General features: G+C 37.2%; 1 protein-coding gene across 3 annotated transcripts in view; it reads right to left on the bottom strand.

The window, feature by feature from the left end:
* Window positions 1-15,510, bottom strand: part of PSMD14 (proteasome 26S subunit, non-ATPase 14) — a 93,761-nt gene that overhangs the window by 55,219 nt on the left and 23,032 nt on the right. The gene's annotated exons all lie outside the window — the stretch shown is intronic.

Here is a 15,510-nt window from a genome sequence, read left to right on the forward strand (position 1 = left end):
TGCCACAACTAGAGAAAGCCCATGCACGGCAACAAAGACCCAACGCAGCCAAAAAAAAAAAAAAAAAAAAAAAATCAGAGTAAGAACTAAACATTAGAAAATCTATAATGCTTAAAATTATGCCTTGTGATAAATCAATAAAAAAATTACCAGCATGACAACAGAGACATAATTTCATCCACTGTTGTAACATAGCTGAGCTCTCAAGTAACTATAACCAACAATACGCTTATTAAAAACTTGATCAGCAAGGGCTTAGATAATAATGGAAAATTTAATGGTTGAGGATGTCAAAAAATGGAAATCATACATGCTATATTCCTACATCCTATTCTTTATTCTTTTCCTCCTCCTTTTCATTCGTCTCCTTCTTTCAAGCATTCCAATTATGACAAACTCAGTTCCTCCTCTCTGAAAACTGACTTTTTTCCCTAGGCTTACTCAGCTCCTCCAATACAGCAAACCTAAGTGGCCACCCTGGAGCCAATATTTTGAGAATATAAAAATTTCAGTGGGGAACAGGCAGTGGGGTAAGGCAAGGTAACAGTCGGGGAGAAGGGGAGATGACACCATTACTTGGTTAAAAAGACACCTGATCAAAATAACATAGGCGCTGGCGGCCTAGTGAACAATGCCCAGCTGTGATATTTCTTTCTCTTTAAGACCACCCTTGATATTCACTTTGAAACATTTTCACCTACTTGAAAATGTGTGTGTGTGTGTGTGTGTGTGTAAAAAATGCCATAAGCACCAACCACTTCAGACATTTTAGTGAAATCTGTCTTAACAGAACAAGGACCTACCGTCTCCCACTCTGGGTGACTTTCACTCTGCCCCACAGCAATGAGAGAGGAACAAGCAGTGTTTAACTACCTCTGTTATAAAGAAGCATCATCCACAGAGGTTCGATTAGTCAAACTTCAGAAGCTGTAACTACAAACATTTAGGAGTGGCTAAAACACGCTATCTTTTATACTGGAAATAGGGTCCCGGAATCAAGCAGAACCTCTGAAGTCCTACAACAGAACATTAAGGCATCAGAACTGTTCCACAACAGACCCTACAATTGGCTTTGACTTTAAAGTTCTTACAGTCACCGGTGGCCCTTTCTCCTTTTATACTGTTCAACTATTTATGTATTTAAATTATAAAACATGTAAAATATAGTCAGCCACAAATAAACTGGTTATTTTGGGAAGCATTCATAATTCACTAAGTAGCTCATCTTTTAAAGTATAGTATGCAAAGTCATGTATGGAATGTTACACACACATATACAAAGAATGCATGCTTTTATTTATTCACTCAACAACCACAGACCTGAGAGCCCACTGCCATGTACTGGTTATACAAAGGTAAACAGGCCCCTGTCCTCAAAATGTTTACAAACCAGAAGGCAGGCAAGAAAAACTATAAAAGCACCACAAAAGCATGTATAGGGGGCAAAGAAGTCAGAGCTATGTATTTGATACAGTTCTCCCTTATACTAAGAATTGAAAAATATGTATAACTTTTCCAAGCAAAAAAAAAAAAAAAAAAGAGAGAGGAGAGTGGCAAGGAAAGAAACTGACATTTAAAGGCACAAAGACATGAAACAGCAATCATCCTGTACATTACCAGTCAAAGCTTTTTAAAAAATAAAATGGGCTGACTGAAGCATGGATTCTTAAGAAGCCAAACATGAGTCAATACTGCTTCCATTTCTATGGGTGTTTTACTGAGGATGTGACTTTTCTTAAAGGTCATTTTTTTTCTTATCCACACTTTGCCTTTTATGAAAAATATCCAGCACTTCAGAATATAAATCAAACAGTTTGGAGTTCTCTGACATGCTTAAAAGAAATACACAGTTATAAGACAAGAGAGAAGATGGTGTGTTTTCCATACAAAATGCTTATAGTAATATGTAGTATCTCTTCGGTTTATAGAAGTTCTACAAATATTATATCTGACTTATAGTCTTGAGGCCAAGGGCTATTTCTCTTTAACATACAGTTCTCAAAATAAAATATTTTTTCAACAAATATTTGTAAAAAGCTGATTACCTGACATCCAAGCAATGGGTATCCCTGGAAGAGAAGACAGAGTTCAAGACTAGTTGGATCACTGATCAGAGGAGCTTAGGGTTAAGTGGATGCTACTGTGACCAGCTTATTAGAGCCACTAAGCAGCCATAAAAGCCGGGCCCTAGAGGTGTTAACACAGAACACTAATAACCTTGCCTGTTTGGGTGCATCTTGCTTTATATTTTTTCAAATATGATATTTATCTCATCTAATGAAAGAAGAGAAAGACCAAGGAACGACGTATTATATAAGAAAAAGTACCATATAGAGTAGAGGGAATCCAAAAATTGTGGGCATGGCTAGGAGAGAAAAAGGAAAAGGACTTGGGGAAACTGTATGTGCTACATACTGCGACATGAACTAGGTATATGATGAACCAATTACACGTGGTGCTAGTCCTTAAAATGTATGTAGGAGACAGATAATTATACAAGTAAATATAAAAAATATATATATAATTGTAATAGGGGTTTGGTACCAAAAAAATAGGAAAGAGAATAAGCCTTGGGGATATAATAAAAATAAAGCCTTATTTTCAAAGAGCCTCCCCAAAAAGCAAACAAGCAATGAACATGGAAGCCAGTGGTTCTTAAACCCTGTTTATTCCTCAGAATCACCTGGCGAGCTTAAAAAATTCTGATGCCTGGACCCACCATCCGAGACTCTGAGTTAAACTGCTCTGGGGTGAGTGATTCTAAAGTACAGCCAAGGTTGAGAACCACTGCTGTAAACTTATAAAGCAAAGATTTCCTTATTGCAAGGTTAATGAAATGACTGAGGTAAGTCTGCCCAGCTACCTGGCTAGGAATTTCAGAGGTCTACAGCCAACTGCCAAACATATCACATTCAATATTACTATAGGGTTTTATTATCATTTCAACTCAGTGAAATACAGAGGTTTTACAGTGTCACAGAAATACGAAATAAGGAGAGATTAATCAGGTTTGGAGACATCATGGGTGACAATTACTGCTATAGCCCTTCTCTCTGGAACATAATAGAACTGCATCTCCTTGATTGAAGTTAGATGTGAACATGTGACTTGCTTTAGCCCATGAGATGTAAGCAGAGGTGACCTGTCATTCCCGGTCAAAGCTTTTTAAGAGCCAGTGCTCAGTGATGATGTTCTATCAGCTTGAGTCCCAGAGTAAGGATGACACCACAGAATAGTACCCAGCTGACCCAGCGTGAACAAAAAAGAAAGCTTTGTAGTTTTAAGCGGTTGAAGTTTAAGGGTTGTTGCTAAAGCATACCCCAGCCTTCCTCACTGACATAGTAATTAGTAATTAGTAAGTAGTAATTAATCAGACAAACAATGGAGGCAAAGGACATTCGTTTAGAGAGAATTCCTTATACAAAGTCATGAATGAATGAGAAGAATGACATGGGACACTCGAGGAATTACAAAAAGATGCTCAATAAATAACTCTTCAATTTCTTCATAAATAAATGCAGTTTTGGCTTTTATTTTTTGATCACTATCTCACCCACTAACATGCCAAGCAAGGCATTCTGATGCCTCTCTGAGCCAAGCACACACGAAAATGCCAAAGGCAATCCTATGCTTATGTGGTCTCCGTTAAGAACTTTAGATCCCTTCTCCAGGAGGATAAGTATATCCAAAAGGCTGAATAAATGAGAGGCTAGAGAAAAGGAAACTAATATGCCTGAAGTATACTTAGAGAACAAGAGACTGAGATAGTAAACCAACTAGGCAGCACGGACACAAGGGTTATTGTTTAGGGAACTAATCTGTTTCAGGCCTAATAGTAGAAAGTTGCCTTCCTGGGTGTCAGAGAGGCCAATGAGGCAGGTATGTGAGCAGTTGGGAGAAAAAGAGAGCCAAGTGACAACTATCCACAGAGCAAACAACAAATGTTTTTTTCAAACTAACCACTGTTAATTTCTTTTAAACTTTGTTTCTTTTAAACTTCATTATAAAATATTTAAGAGACACAAAAGACCTAATAAATAATACTCTCACTAAACAGCTTATGAAATAAAACATCACCAAAAGTTAGGCTGAAGCTCCTGTGTCATCCTCCCTGATTGACTGCATCTTCTCCATACCCCCTGTTGTACCCACTATTCTAATTTTTGGTGATATCATGCATTTCCTCATACTTTCACTATGTAAGTACATGCAGGTAATATATTTTATAGTATCTGTATGTTTTTAAATTGTATATTAAAACTTAGAATGTATTATTCCTCCACTTGTTTTCCTCCAGTATGTTAGTACGGATTAATCACGCTGATTTGTGTAGATCATCTACTTTACAAAAGTCCACTGTTAAGCAAAGTTATGTACACATTCTCCTACTGATGGACAATTAGGTTGTTTTCAATTTTTTGATATTATAAACTAGAGATCAGCGAACTAGGGCCTGTGGAAGAACCAGCTGACCGTTTTTGAAAAATGAAGTTTTATTGGAACACAGCCAGGCACATTCATTTTGTATTATGTATGTATGGCTGCTTTAACACTACAATGGCAGAGTGAAATTGAGTGGTTGCAACAGAAACCATTTGGTCCACAAGTCTAAAATATTTACTATCCAGCCCTTTAAGAAAGGAGTACTGAAGGGTTATAAACAATGCTGTTGTGAATGTTCTTGCATCCACGTGGGAGACTTTCCCTAGGGAATATAATTAGGGAAAGATCTCCTAGGATGTAGGATAAGCAAATTTTTTTTTTTTGCGGTACGCGGGCCTCTCACTGTGGTGGCCTCTCCCATTGCGGAGCACAGGCTCCGGACGCGCAGGCTCAGTGGCCATGGCTCACGGGCCCAGCCGCTCCACGGCATGTGGGATCCTCCCGGACCGGGGCACGAACCCGTGTCCCCTGCATCGGCAGGTGGACTCTCAACCACTGCACCACCAAGGAAGCCCAGGATAAGCAAATCTTCATCGTTACTAGATTTTAACAAAATGTACAAGGTGGTTGTACACTACCACTAGCTTATATATGTTTATACACCATGTATAAGCTTCTAATGTTCCTATCTTTTGCCCATTTAAAAATGTATGTCTTTTTCTTATTGATTTGTAGAAGCAAAATATATATACTGATGACTAGTGCTTTGTCCATTATATGTTAGATAAATCTTTCCCAATCTGCGGCTCCCCACTTTGCTTTTTACATTTCTTCATGCCTCAGTTTTATCTGAAAAAATGAGGACTCTTAGCAATAACACAACTTCATATAGTTGTTCAAAGACTGCATGAGTTAATATATTTAAAGTACTTAGAACAGTGTCTGGCACATCTAAGTGTTCCACAAATATTAACTATTTATTTTATAATCACGTTTATAAAGGAAAACGAATTTTAAGTTTCAGTGTAAATTTATCAATCTATCCCGTTAGTATTTGTGCTATCTATCCTGTTTAAGAAATCCTGCCTTACACATTAAATTTTATGTGTCCATAAAGCAATAACCTATCTTGTTTATTTACTACCTCTGAATGCTAAGAAAGAACAGCACTTTCTGTTAATTTGGTTTCAATTAACTGTTCAATGTCAGTATATTTTCTTAAAATCTAAGTACAGGGGCTTCCCTGGTGGCGCAGTGGTTAAGAATCTGCCTGCCAATGCAGGGGACGCGGGTTCATGCCCCGGTCCAGGAAGATCCCACATGCCGCGGAGCGTCTGGGCCCGTGAGCCATGGCCGCTGGGCCTGCGCGTCCGGAGTCTGTGCTTCGCAGTGGGAGAGGCCACAACAGTGAGAGGCCCGCATACTGCAAAAAAAAAAAAAAATCTAAGTACAATTTTAATACTGATCTCTCTAAAGTTCCACTAGAAAAGAGAATCCATCTAGAATATCCAGTCCCACACAAATTTTTCTTATTAAAAAGTAAGTAAAAAAGACATCTGCTTATGTCCAAGATAGAGTAACAGGGACTAAATTTACGTTCTCACCAGAAAATAAAAAAGATAAAACTATATAAAACAATAGCTTGCAAGACACTGATCAGGCAACAAAAGACAGTGATCTCTGAGAACCTGGAAACAAAGGAGGTGAACCCTGCTACTACCTTGGCTTATTGCCTTGAGACAGTTTCCAGGCTGCAGTGCAGGGGGAAGGAAACCAGGCAAAGACTACTGGACTCTCTAAATTGAGACGTTAAGAGCTGAGATTACTGGGAGACCAAAGCAGCTAGAGTTATCAGGACAGACTACCAGAGAGAAAATAGCTGCAAAGGGAGAAAAACCTTGGGATCTTCTGAGGGTCCTCCTTGAATATTCAACTGAGTACTAATCAGTGCAGGCATATGAGGAAACTACTTAAGGCCGTGTTAAGAACACCCAACAAGATTAGAGGGAGGAGTACCTACCTCTCACATAGCACTGGTAATAATGCTTTTCCCATCAGCCAAACAGAAAAACTTTAAAATGCACAAGGCGTTGATTAGACAGAAAGGTCTTGCCTCAGTAGTGTAAAATAATAAGCCCAAGACTAAGCACTGTTCCAGTCTCACCTAACAAATTTTAAAAGCAAAATAGAAAGATTCAAACAGGTTCCAAGTAATTTAACTGCACCCCATAACAAGTATCAAGAATATTCTATAAAAATACAAAACAGCCAACATACAAAGTAAAACTCACAATGTCAGGCACTAGTAAAAAAAATTACCAGGCATGCAAAAGAGCAAGAAAATGTGGCCCACAATGAGGAGATAAATCAATTAATTGAAACCAATCTGGAACCAGTATAGATGTTAAAATTAACAGACAAGGACATTAAAATCTTACTATAACTGTCAAAAAGTTAAGACATGAAACACATAAAAATGATCCAAATGAAACTTCTTATGATGAATGCCACAATACATCAGTGGCAACAGGATAAAATATATGGTGAATTTAGAGGGGCTTGGGGGAGCTCTATCTCTAGGGTGTCCACGGGTGGCCAAAAGATAGAAAAAAATGCTGTAAGATGAAAAATATATTGGATAGGTTTAATGAAAGGTCAAACACTGCACAAGAAAAAATTGAGTGAACTTGAAGACACAGCAATAGGAAATGAAACACAGAGACCAAAGACACTGGAAAAAAATTAAGAGCCATCAGCAGGGACAACTACTGTAAGAAAAATATACATGTCATTGGGATCCTTGAAAGGGTGGGAAAGGTGGTAGGAGGACAGAAAAAATATTTTAAAAAATAATTTCTAAATCTGTTGAAACTTGATGAAAATAATAAATCTACAGATATGGGAAGGTCAACAAACCACAAGCACAAGAAATACGAAGAAAACTATATCATTGCATAGCATAACTAAAAACCAGTGATAAAGAGAAAAATTTTTTAAGTATTACAGAACAATAAGGAGAGATACTGAGATCAATGAAACAGATTTGAAAGTTCAGATATAAATCCCAACATTTATGGTCAATAAATCTTTGATAAAGGAGCCAAGACAATTCAATGGGGAAAGAAGAGTCTTTTCAACAGATAGTGCTGAGACAACTAGATATCTACATGCAAAAGCATGACCTCACACCATGCACAAAGTGGATCACAGAACTAAATGCAAGAGTTAAAATCATAAAACTCCTGGAAGAAAACAGAGGAGTAAATCTTCATGAACTCTGGCTAAACAATGATTTCTTAGTACAACATCAAAAACACAAGTTATAGGACTTCTCTGGAGGTCCAGTGGTTAAGACCCTGTGCTTCCACTGCAGAGGGTGCAGGTTCGATCCCTGGTCAGGGAACTAAGATCCCGCATGCCGCGCTGTGCGGCCAAAAGGAAAAAAAACAAACACACATCATAAAAGAGAAGGCTGATCACCATCAAGAAAGTGAAAAGAGAGCCCACAGACTGGAAGAAAATATTTGCAAATCATATAAGGAGGCTTGAGTCCACAGTATATAAAGAACTTCTACAGCTCAATATTAAAAGAAAAATCGTCCAATTTTTTTAATGGGCAGCAGACCTGCATTACAAAAAATGTTATGTCCTTCAGACAAAGGGAAAATAATACGAGATAAAAATATAGATCCACACAAAAGAAAGAACACAGGAAATGATAACTACATAGGTAAATATATGATTTTTCTTATTATTTAAATCTCTAAAAGATAATGCACTGCTGTGAAAAATAGTATGGCAGTTCCTCAAAAACTTAAAAATAGAATTAACATATGATCCAGCAAATCCACTTCTGGGTATATACCCAAAAGAATTTAACACAGTGATTAGAACAGATATTTGTATACCAATGTTCACAGAAGCATTATTCACAATAGCCAAAAGGTTGAAACAACCCAAATGTCCATCATCAGATGAATAAACAAAACGTGGTATATCATACATGGAGTATTATTCAGCCTTAAAAAGGAAGGAGGGACTTCCCTGGTGGTGCAGTGGTTAAGAATCCGCCTGCCAACGCAGGGGACACGGGTTCAAGCCCTGGTCTGGGAAGATCCCACATGCCACGGAGCAACTAAGCCCGTGCACCACAACTACTGAGCCTGCGCTCTAGAGCCCGCGAGCCAGAACTACTGAGCCCACATGCCCTAGAGCCCGTGCTCCACAACAAGAGAAGCCACCACAATGAGAACCCCACCCACCGCAACGAAGAGTAGCCCCTGCTCGCCACAACTAGAGAAAGCCTGGCAACAACAAAGACCCAACACAGCCATAAATAAGTGAAGGAAGGAAGGAAGGAAGGGAGGGAGGGAGGGAGGGTGGAAGTGAGGGAGGGAGGAAGGAAGGAAGGGAGGGAGGGAGGAAGGGTGGAAGGGAGGGAGGGAGGAAGGAAGGAAATTTTGACACATGATGCAACATGGATGAACCCTGAAGACATTATGCAAAGTAAAATAAGACAGTCACAAATCGGCAAATATTGTATAATTCCACTTATATGAGGTACCTAGAGTAGTTAGATTCATAGAAACAGAAAGTATAATGGTGGTTGCCAGGGGCTGGAGGAGAGGGGAATGAGGAATTATTGTTTAATAATAGGTACAGGGAAGATGAAAAACTTTTGGAGATGAATGTTGGTGTTAAGTGCACAACAATGTGAATGTACCTAAAGCCACTGAACTGTACACTTAAGAATGGTTAAACTGGCAAATTTTGTTACGTATATTTTACCACCGCCACCAAAAAAAAAAGACTACTCAGACAAAAATAATAAAATCATACTACACATTTTGTAACAGGTGAGACTAAAAATTATAACAGTAACATACCAGAGGAGATACAAAATATACTATTTTAACATTCATATGCTACAAGTGAAGTAATATAACATTACATGAAGGAGGTAGAAAAGGAAAAAGCAACAAAAGAACAAATGAGAAAAATACTAAGTAAACAGCAATATAACGGATTGAAACTTAGTCATATCAATAATTGCATTAAATGTAAATAATCTTAAATTTTCAATTAAAAAGCCAAGATTATCAGAGTGGATTAAAAACAAACAAGACCTAACTACATAGTGCCTACAAGAAAGTTACTTCAAATAGGAAGTAACAAAGACCCAAATATATTAACATGAAAAAGACAGGAAAAGATACACCACATTAATAGTAATCAAGAGAAAGCTAGGATGCTATCAATTTCATAGCAAAAAACATTACAAGGGCTAAAGAAGGTCACTATATAATGATAAAGGGTCAAAACACGATCATCTCAAAAGATGCAGAAAAGAGACTTGACAAAATCCAACATCCATTCCTGATGAAAACTCTGACAAAGTAAAAATAGTAGAGAACTTCTGTAACCTGATAAAGAACATCTATTAAAAAACATACAGCTAATATCATATTTGATAGTGAAATAAACGCTTTCCCCCTAAGATCAGGAACAGGATAGGAATGACTACTTTTGCCACTTCTATTCAACATTTTACAGTCAATTTAATAAAGCAAGAAATAAAAGGCATCCAGATTAGAAAGGAAAAAGTATAACTGTCCTTTTTTTTATATACTAATTCACTCACATTGAGTCTAAATTTCAATAAAAAAATAATTTTTTTTTTTTAATTTATTTTTGGCTGCATTGGGTCTTTGTTGCTGAGCGTGGGCTTTCTCTAGCTGCGGAGAGCGGGGGCTACTCTTCGTTGTGGTGCGTGAGCTTCTCCTTGCGGTGGCTTCTCTAGTTGCAGAGCACGGGCTCTAGGCTCATGGGCTTCAGTAGTTGTGGCTCGCAGGCTCAGTAGTTGTGGTGCATGGGCTTAGTTGCTCCGCAGCACGTGGGATCTTCCTGGACCAGAGCTCGAACCCGTGTCCCCTGCACTGGCAGACAGATTCTAACCACTGCGCCACCAGAGAAGTCCCCTAAAACTGTCTTTTTCACAGACAAGATAATCAATGAAATAAAAATACTGCTTATAATAGCATCAAAAATATGAAATACTTAGACATAAACATGACAGGATATAAAAATTCTGTACACTGAAAACAAAAAAATTACTGAGAAAAATTAAAGTAAATCTAAATAAATAGAGAGATATACTATGTTCATGGGTTGGAAGACACAATATAGTTAAGATGTCAATACTCCCCAAATTGATGTGTAGGTCTGATATACCATCAGCCAAAACCCCAGCAGATTTTTATTTACTGAAATTGACATACCTAATTTTTAAACATATATGAAGATGCAAAGGACCTAGAATGGCCAAAACAATGCTGTTAAACAACATCAACAACAACTGGAGGACTAACACAACCTGATTTCAACACGTGTTATAGAGCTACAGCATTCAAGACAGTGCAGTACTGGCTTAAAAAGATAAATAAATAGATAATGGGACAGAATAGAGACTCCAGAAATAAAGCCATACATATAGAGACAACTGATTTCCAACAAAGGTACAAATACAAAGGTAGAGAAAAAAATAATCAACAATTGATGCTGTAACAATTTGATATTCACATGCAAAAAGTTTTAAAAACTGAACATGATCCATATCTTGCATCATATATAAAAATTAATCCAAAATGGATCACAGAACTAAATATAAAATGTTAAACTATAAAACTTCTAGAAGAAAACATAAGTGAATATCTTTGTGACCTTGGGTTGGCATAAATCTCTTCGATATCACACCAAAGTATAATTTATAACAGAAAAATCTTATAAACTAGACTCCAAAATTAAGAACACCACTCTTCTTTTTTTTTTTTTTTTGCAGTACGCGGGTCTCTCACTGTTGTGGCCTCTCCCGTTGCGGAGCACAGGCTCTGCACGCGCAGGCTCAGCGGCCATGGCTCACGGGCCCAGCCGCTCCGCGGCATGTGGGATCTTCCCGGACCGCGTCACTAACCCGTGTCCCCTGCATCGGCAGGCGGACGCTCAACCACTGCGCCACCAGGGAAGCCCAGAACACCACTCTTTGAAAAACACTAACAGAATAAAAAAATAAGCCATAGACTGGGAGAAGATATCTGCAATCATGTATTCGATAAACGACTTATATCTAGAATAGATAAAGAACTGTTTAATAAAACAGCCCAGTAAAAACTGGGCAGCAGACTTTAATAAAGACCTCACTAAAAAAGATATATAAATGGCAAATTACCACATGAAAAAATGTTCAACATCATAAGTCATTAAGAAAATGCAAACTAAAAGTATAATCAGATACCACTACCTTTTAGAATGGCTAAAATTTTAAAAATTAACCATACCATGCACCAAGTGTTAGCCAGGATGTGCAGGAACTGGAACTCTCACACTGCTAGTGGGAATGTAAGACAGTAAATCATTTTTGAGAAGTTTGGCAGTTTTTTATTTTAGTTAGTTAAACACACACCTACCATATAATCCAGCCATTCCACTTCTAGGTATTTACCCAAGAGAAATAAAACATGTACAGAGTGTTCATAGCAGCTTTATTTGTAATAGCCCCAAACCAGAAAACACTAAAATATTTATGAATAGGTGAATGGATAAACTAAGTGTGGTATATCCAGCCAGTGAAATACTACTTAGTAATAAAAGGGAACGAGCTGTTGATAAACACTCAGAGAAGAATCTTGAAATATAGTAATGAAAGCGAAATGAAAAAGAAAATCTACTGTAAATTCCATTTGTTTAACAGTCTAGAAAATGAAAACTAATGTATAAAGGCAGATGAGTTGTTGCCTGAGGAATGAGGAAGAGTGAAAGGAGAGGGCCTACGAAATGGCATAAATAAATCTGGAGGAGAGGGGGAGATGGATGTTCACCATCATGATTGTAGTGACAGTTTCATAGGTGTATGTATACATGTCAAAACTTATCAAATTATGTACTTTAAGTATGTATAGTTTAGTGGCTGCCAATTATATCTCAATAAAACTATTAAAAATAAAACAAAAATAAAAGGCTTATAAATATTTCTATCCTAACTTCTTATAACTCAAGAATATTGTAAAGTTATTTAATGCCCAAGTACCTCCTCTTGTGATCTTTCTCAAATATAGTGACTACAAAATAAAACTCTTTTGTAAGCATAAAATTGAAAAAAGGCCTACAAATAGGGTAGATAATACGATCTGTCATAGCAATTCAGCAAATTCCGGCATCATGGCAAAAATAGCATTCATTCAAAGATGCCCAATTAAAACTTTTTAAGAGCAGTTTTCCTACCTTTCAAAAAAAAAAATCAACTCCTGATTCTACCTACAATGTAATTGGTTTACAGCACCTGTGTTTACTTACACACACACACACACACACACACACACACACACACACACTCCCCCTCTCTCTCCCTCTCTCACTCCCCTTTCTCTCTGCAGTTTCCAAACCTCCTATCTCATAATTTGTAGTTCCAAAGACAGCTCCAAAAGTTAAGAGAAATTATGGTCTTAGGAGACAATCTAGTTTAGGGATGCTTCATCAAGGCTTGACAACTCACCACAACGTTATGTGCTTGAAGACAGCCAATATTTTAAAGTATTCGTTGAGTGCTGTATGACTTTGCAAAACATTTTTAAATCCTCTCATCGTTTTTTTTATTGATCCATAAAACAACGAAGTGGTCAAAGAAGTATAATCACACTTTTATTGAACATACAGATAGGAACAGACAGGAAAATAAACACAGATAATTTAAACAACTGTGCAATCTACACGTCAGAACCAAATCTCCTGACCCACAGTCTAATCCCTTTGATTCAGTGCATCATTTCAATTAAGGCAAATGTACCTTACTGTTTACACACTGAAAAATATTATTACTTACTGCTCAAAATCATCTGCACAGGCAGCCCTGAGACCATCACCATGAACAAAGAATAACCATTTGAACTGGGCAATTCCTATAAAGTCAGTATATAAGGAAGATGATGATGCTTATCAACGATTTGATAAAACTCCCTCCCAAACTAAAATATTATAAACAGCATAGGTATTTCGGAATCAGAAAAAATAAATGTGAGGTTGAATCCTCACTACACAGCTTAAAGCTAAGGTTCACTTTCCGTTGTGAAATGGGGCTAATCATACCCAAAGTACTGGTTACTATGAGGATTAAATGGTATCAACATATGTACTGCAAATAATACAGTGCCTGGCACACAGCTGCTATCACTCCACCTACTACTTTTAACGATAAACTTTTAATACTTAAATTACTGACGTCTATCAAAAACTAGCAATTCTGGGCTTCCCTGGTGGCACAGTGGTTGAGAGCCCGCCTGCCGATGCAGGGGACACGGGTTCGTGCCCCGGTCCGGGAAGATCCCACATGCCGAGGAACGGCTGGGCCCGTGAGCCATGGCCGCTGAGCCTGCGCGTCCGGAGCCTGTGCTCCGCAACAGGAGAGGCCAAAACAGTGAGAGGCCCGCATACCGCAAACAAACAAACAAACTAGCAATTCTAATTTCAATATAATATATATATGCTTTAGAAATAAATACTAAATTTAGATAGAAAAAGGCTAATACTTTGTTTTTCCTTTAACTGAGTTTCACTCACAAACATGCCATTTAGGTACTCAGATTAAAAACAACAAAAACCCGCCAGCACATTTCCTTCCTAGTATACACAGACACAGAACATGCTTGAAATTGGTTCTTAATCTGTATACTTGTGAAAATTTTGATTACTGCCTTTAAAAAATTAATCTAACTTTTCTTTAAATAACTTTGAATAAGAAAACCATTCATATGAAGTGCAAAGGTGTTGTTAACAGATCTTAATGTTTATGAAGAGTGAAGTCAAGGAAAACGTAAAACAAGTTTATTAATAGTTGCCAGACTATTAAGAATGAAAAAATCACCTGTGGTCAAGGAATCACAACGCAAAAAGTTTACTTTTTCAATAAAATTCTAAGGGTTTTATTTATAAACAACATCACTGAAAATACTAAAGAAAAAACTGATATCTAAACTCATAATATACTTCCATAATCCATATAATTTTATGGCTGCTTCTAAATAGTATAAGCATCTTTATTTTCCTGTTTTCCATCAATATTCAAATATACCATAAAATATCCAAACACAAGCAATGTTGTATTAAGACAGTGATCTTGCTTAAATTTAACCATTGGCTGACAGGCAAGGCACCATGTAAGAGCTTTAAATGTACAATTTTGCCAGTTGATATACAAAAGTTCTAAATTAGCATATGAAGAGTAATCTACAGATGGCTATGTACAATTCAGAGAAGTCAAGTGAATAATAGGTAGAGACTGTCTATACTTACAAACCTAAAATGGGCTAAGCAAAGCTTTCTCAATTTTCTGCCACAATTCAACACTAAACATCAGCCAATGGGGTTGTTATGGTCTCATTATTAAAATAATACGTAACAGTAAAGCTATTATCTACTACACCTAATTTGAGCTCCTAGACCATTCTTGAGTCTTTTACATAAATTACTTCTAATGATCACATAATCCCGCGAAGTGGATACTACTGCGCCTACTGTATAAATGAGCAAGCTGAGGCTCAAAAATCAACCAATGTGTCCAAGGTGATCAAGGTAAGTGGTGAAGCCTAAATTCAAAGCTGCCAATGTTGTAGTAAATATCCTTGTGAAAACATTAAGATAGAAAACAACCTAAGCATTACTGACGGAGGACTGGTTAAATAAATCATGGTTCATCCATAAAAAGGAATAGCAAACAATCATTTAAAGAAAATGAGGCAGCTTTATATGTATAAGTATGCATTGGGACAATCTCCAGAATATACTATTAAGTATGTATACTGCACTGTCTAATATAGTAGCATTGGCCACATGCAGCTACTTAAACTATTTAAAATTAAATTTAAACATTTAGTTCTTCAGTCATACCACCCACACTTTAAGGGCTTGATAGCTACATGGCTAGTGGCTACCATTATTAGGCACCTAGCTATAATACACTTCTACCCTCACGGAATGTTCTATCAGACAGCATTGATATAGAATATCTTTGGAAGAACAGAAAGAAACTGATAACAGGTGTTTCTAGGGAAGGGGACAGAAACAGCAAGGACACATTCA

This window comes from Monodon monoceros, unplaced genomic scaffold (assembly GCF_005190385.1).
Source record: "Monodon monoceros isolate NGI ecotype Baffin Bay Population unplaced genomic scaffold, NGI_Narwhal_1 Super_Scaffold_16, whole genome shotgun sequence".
Classification (NCBI taxonomy): Eukaryota; Metazoa; Chordata; class Mammalia; order Artiodactyla; family Monodontidae; genus Monodon; species Monodon monoceros.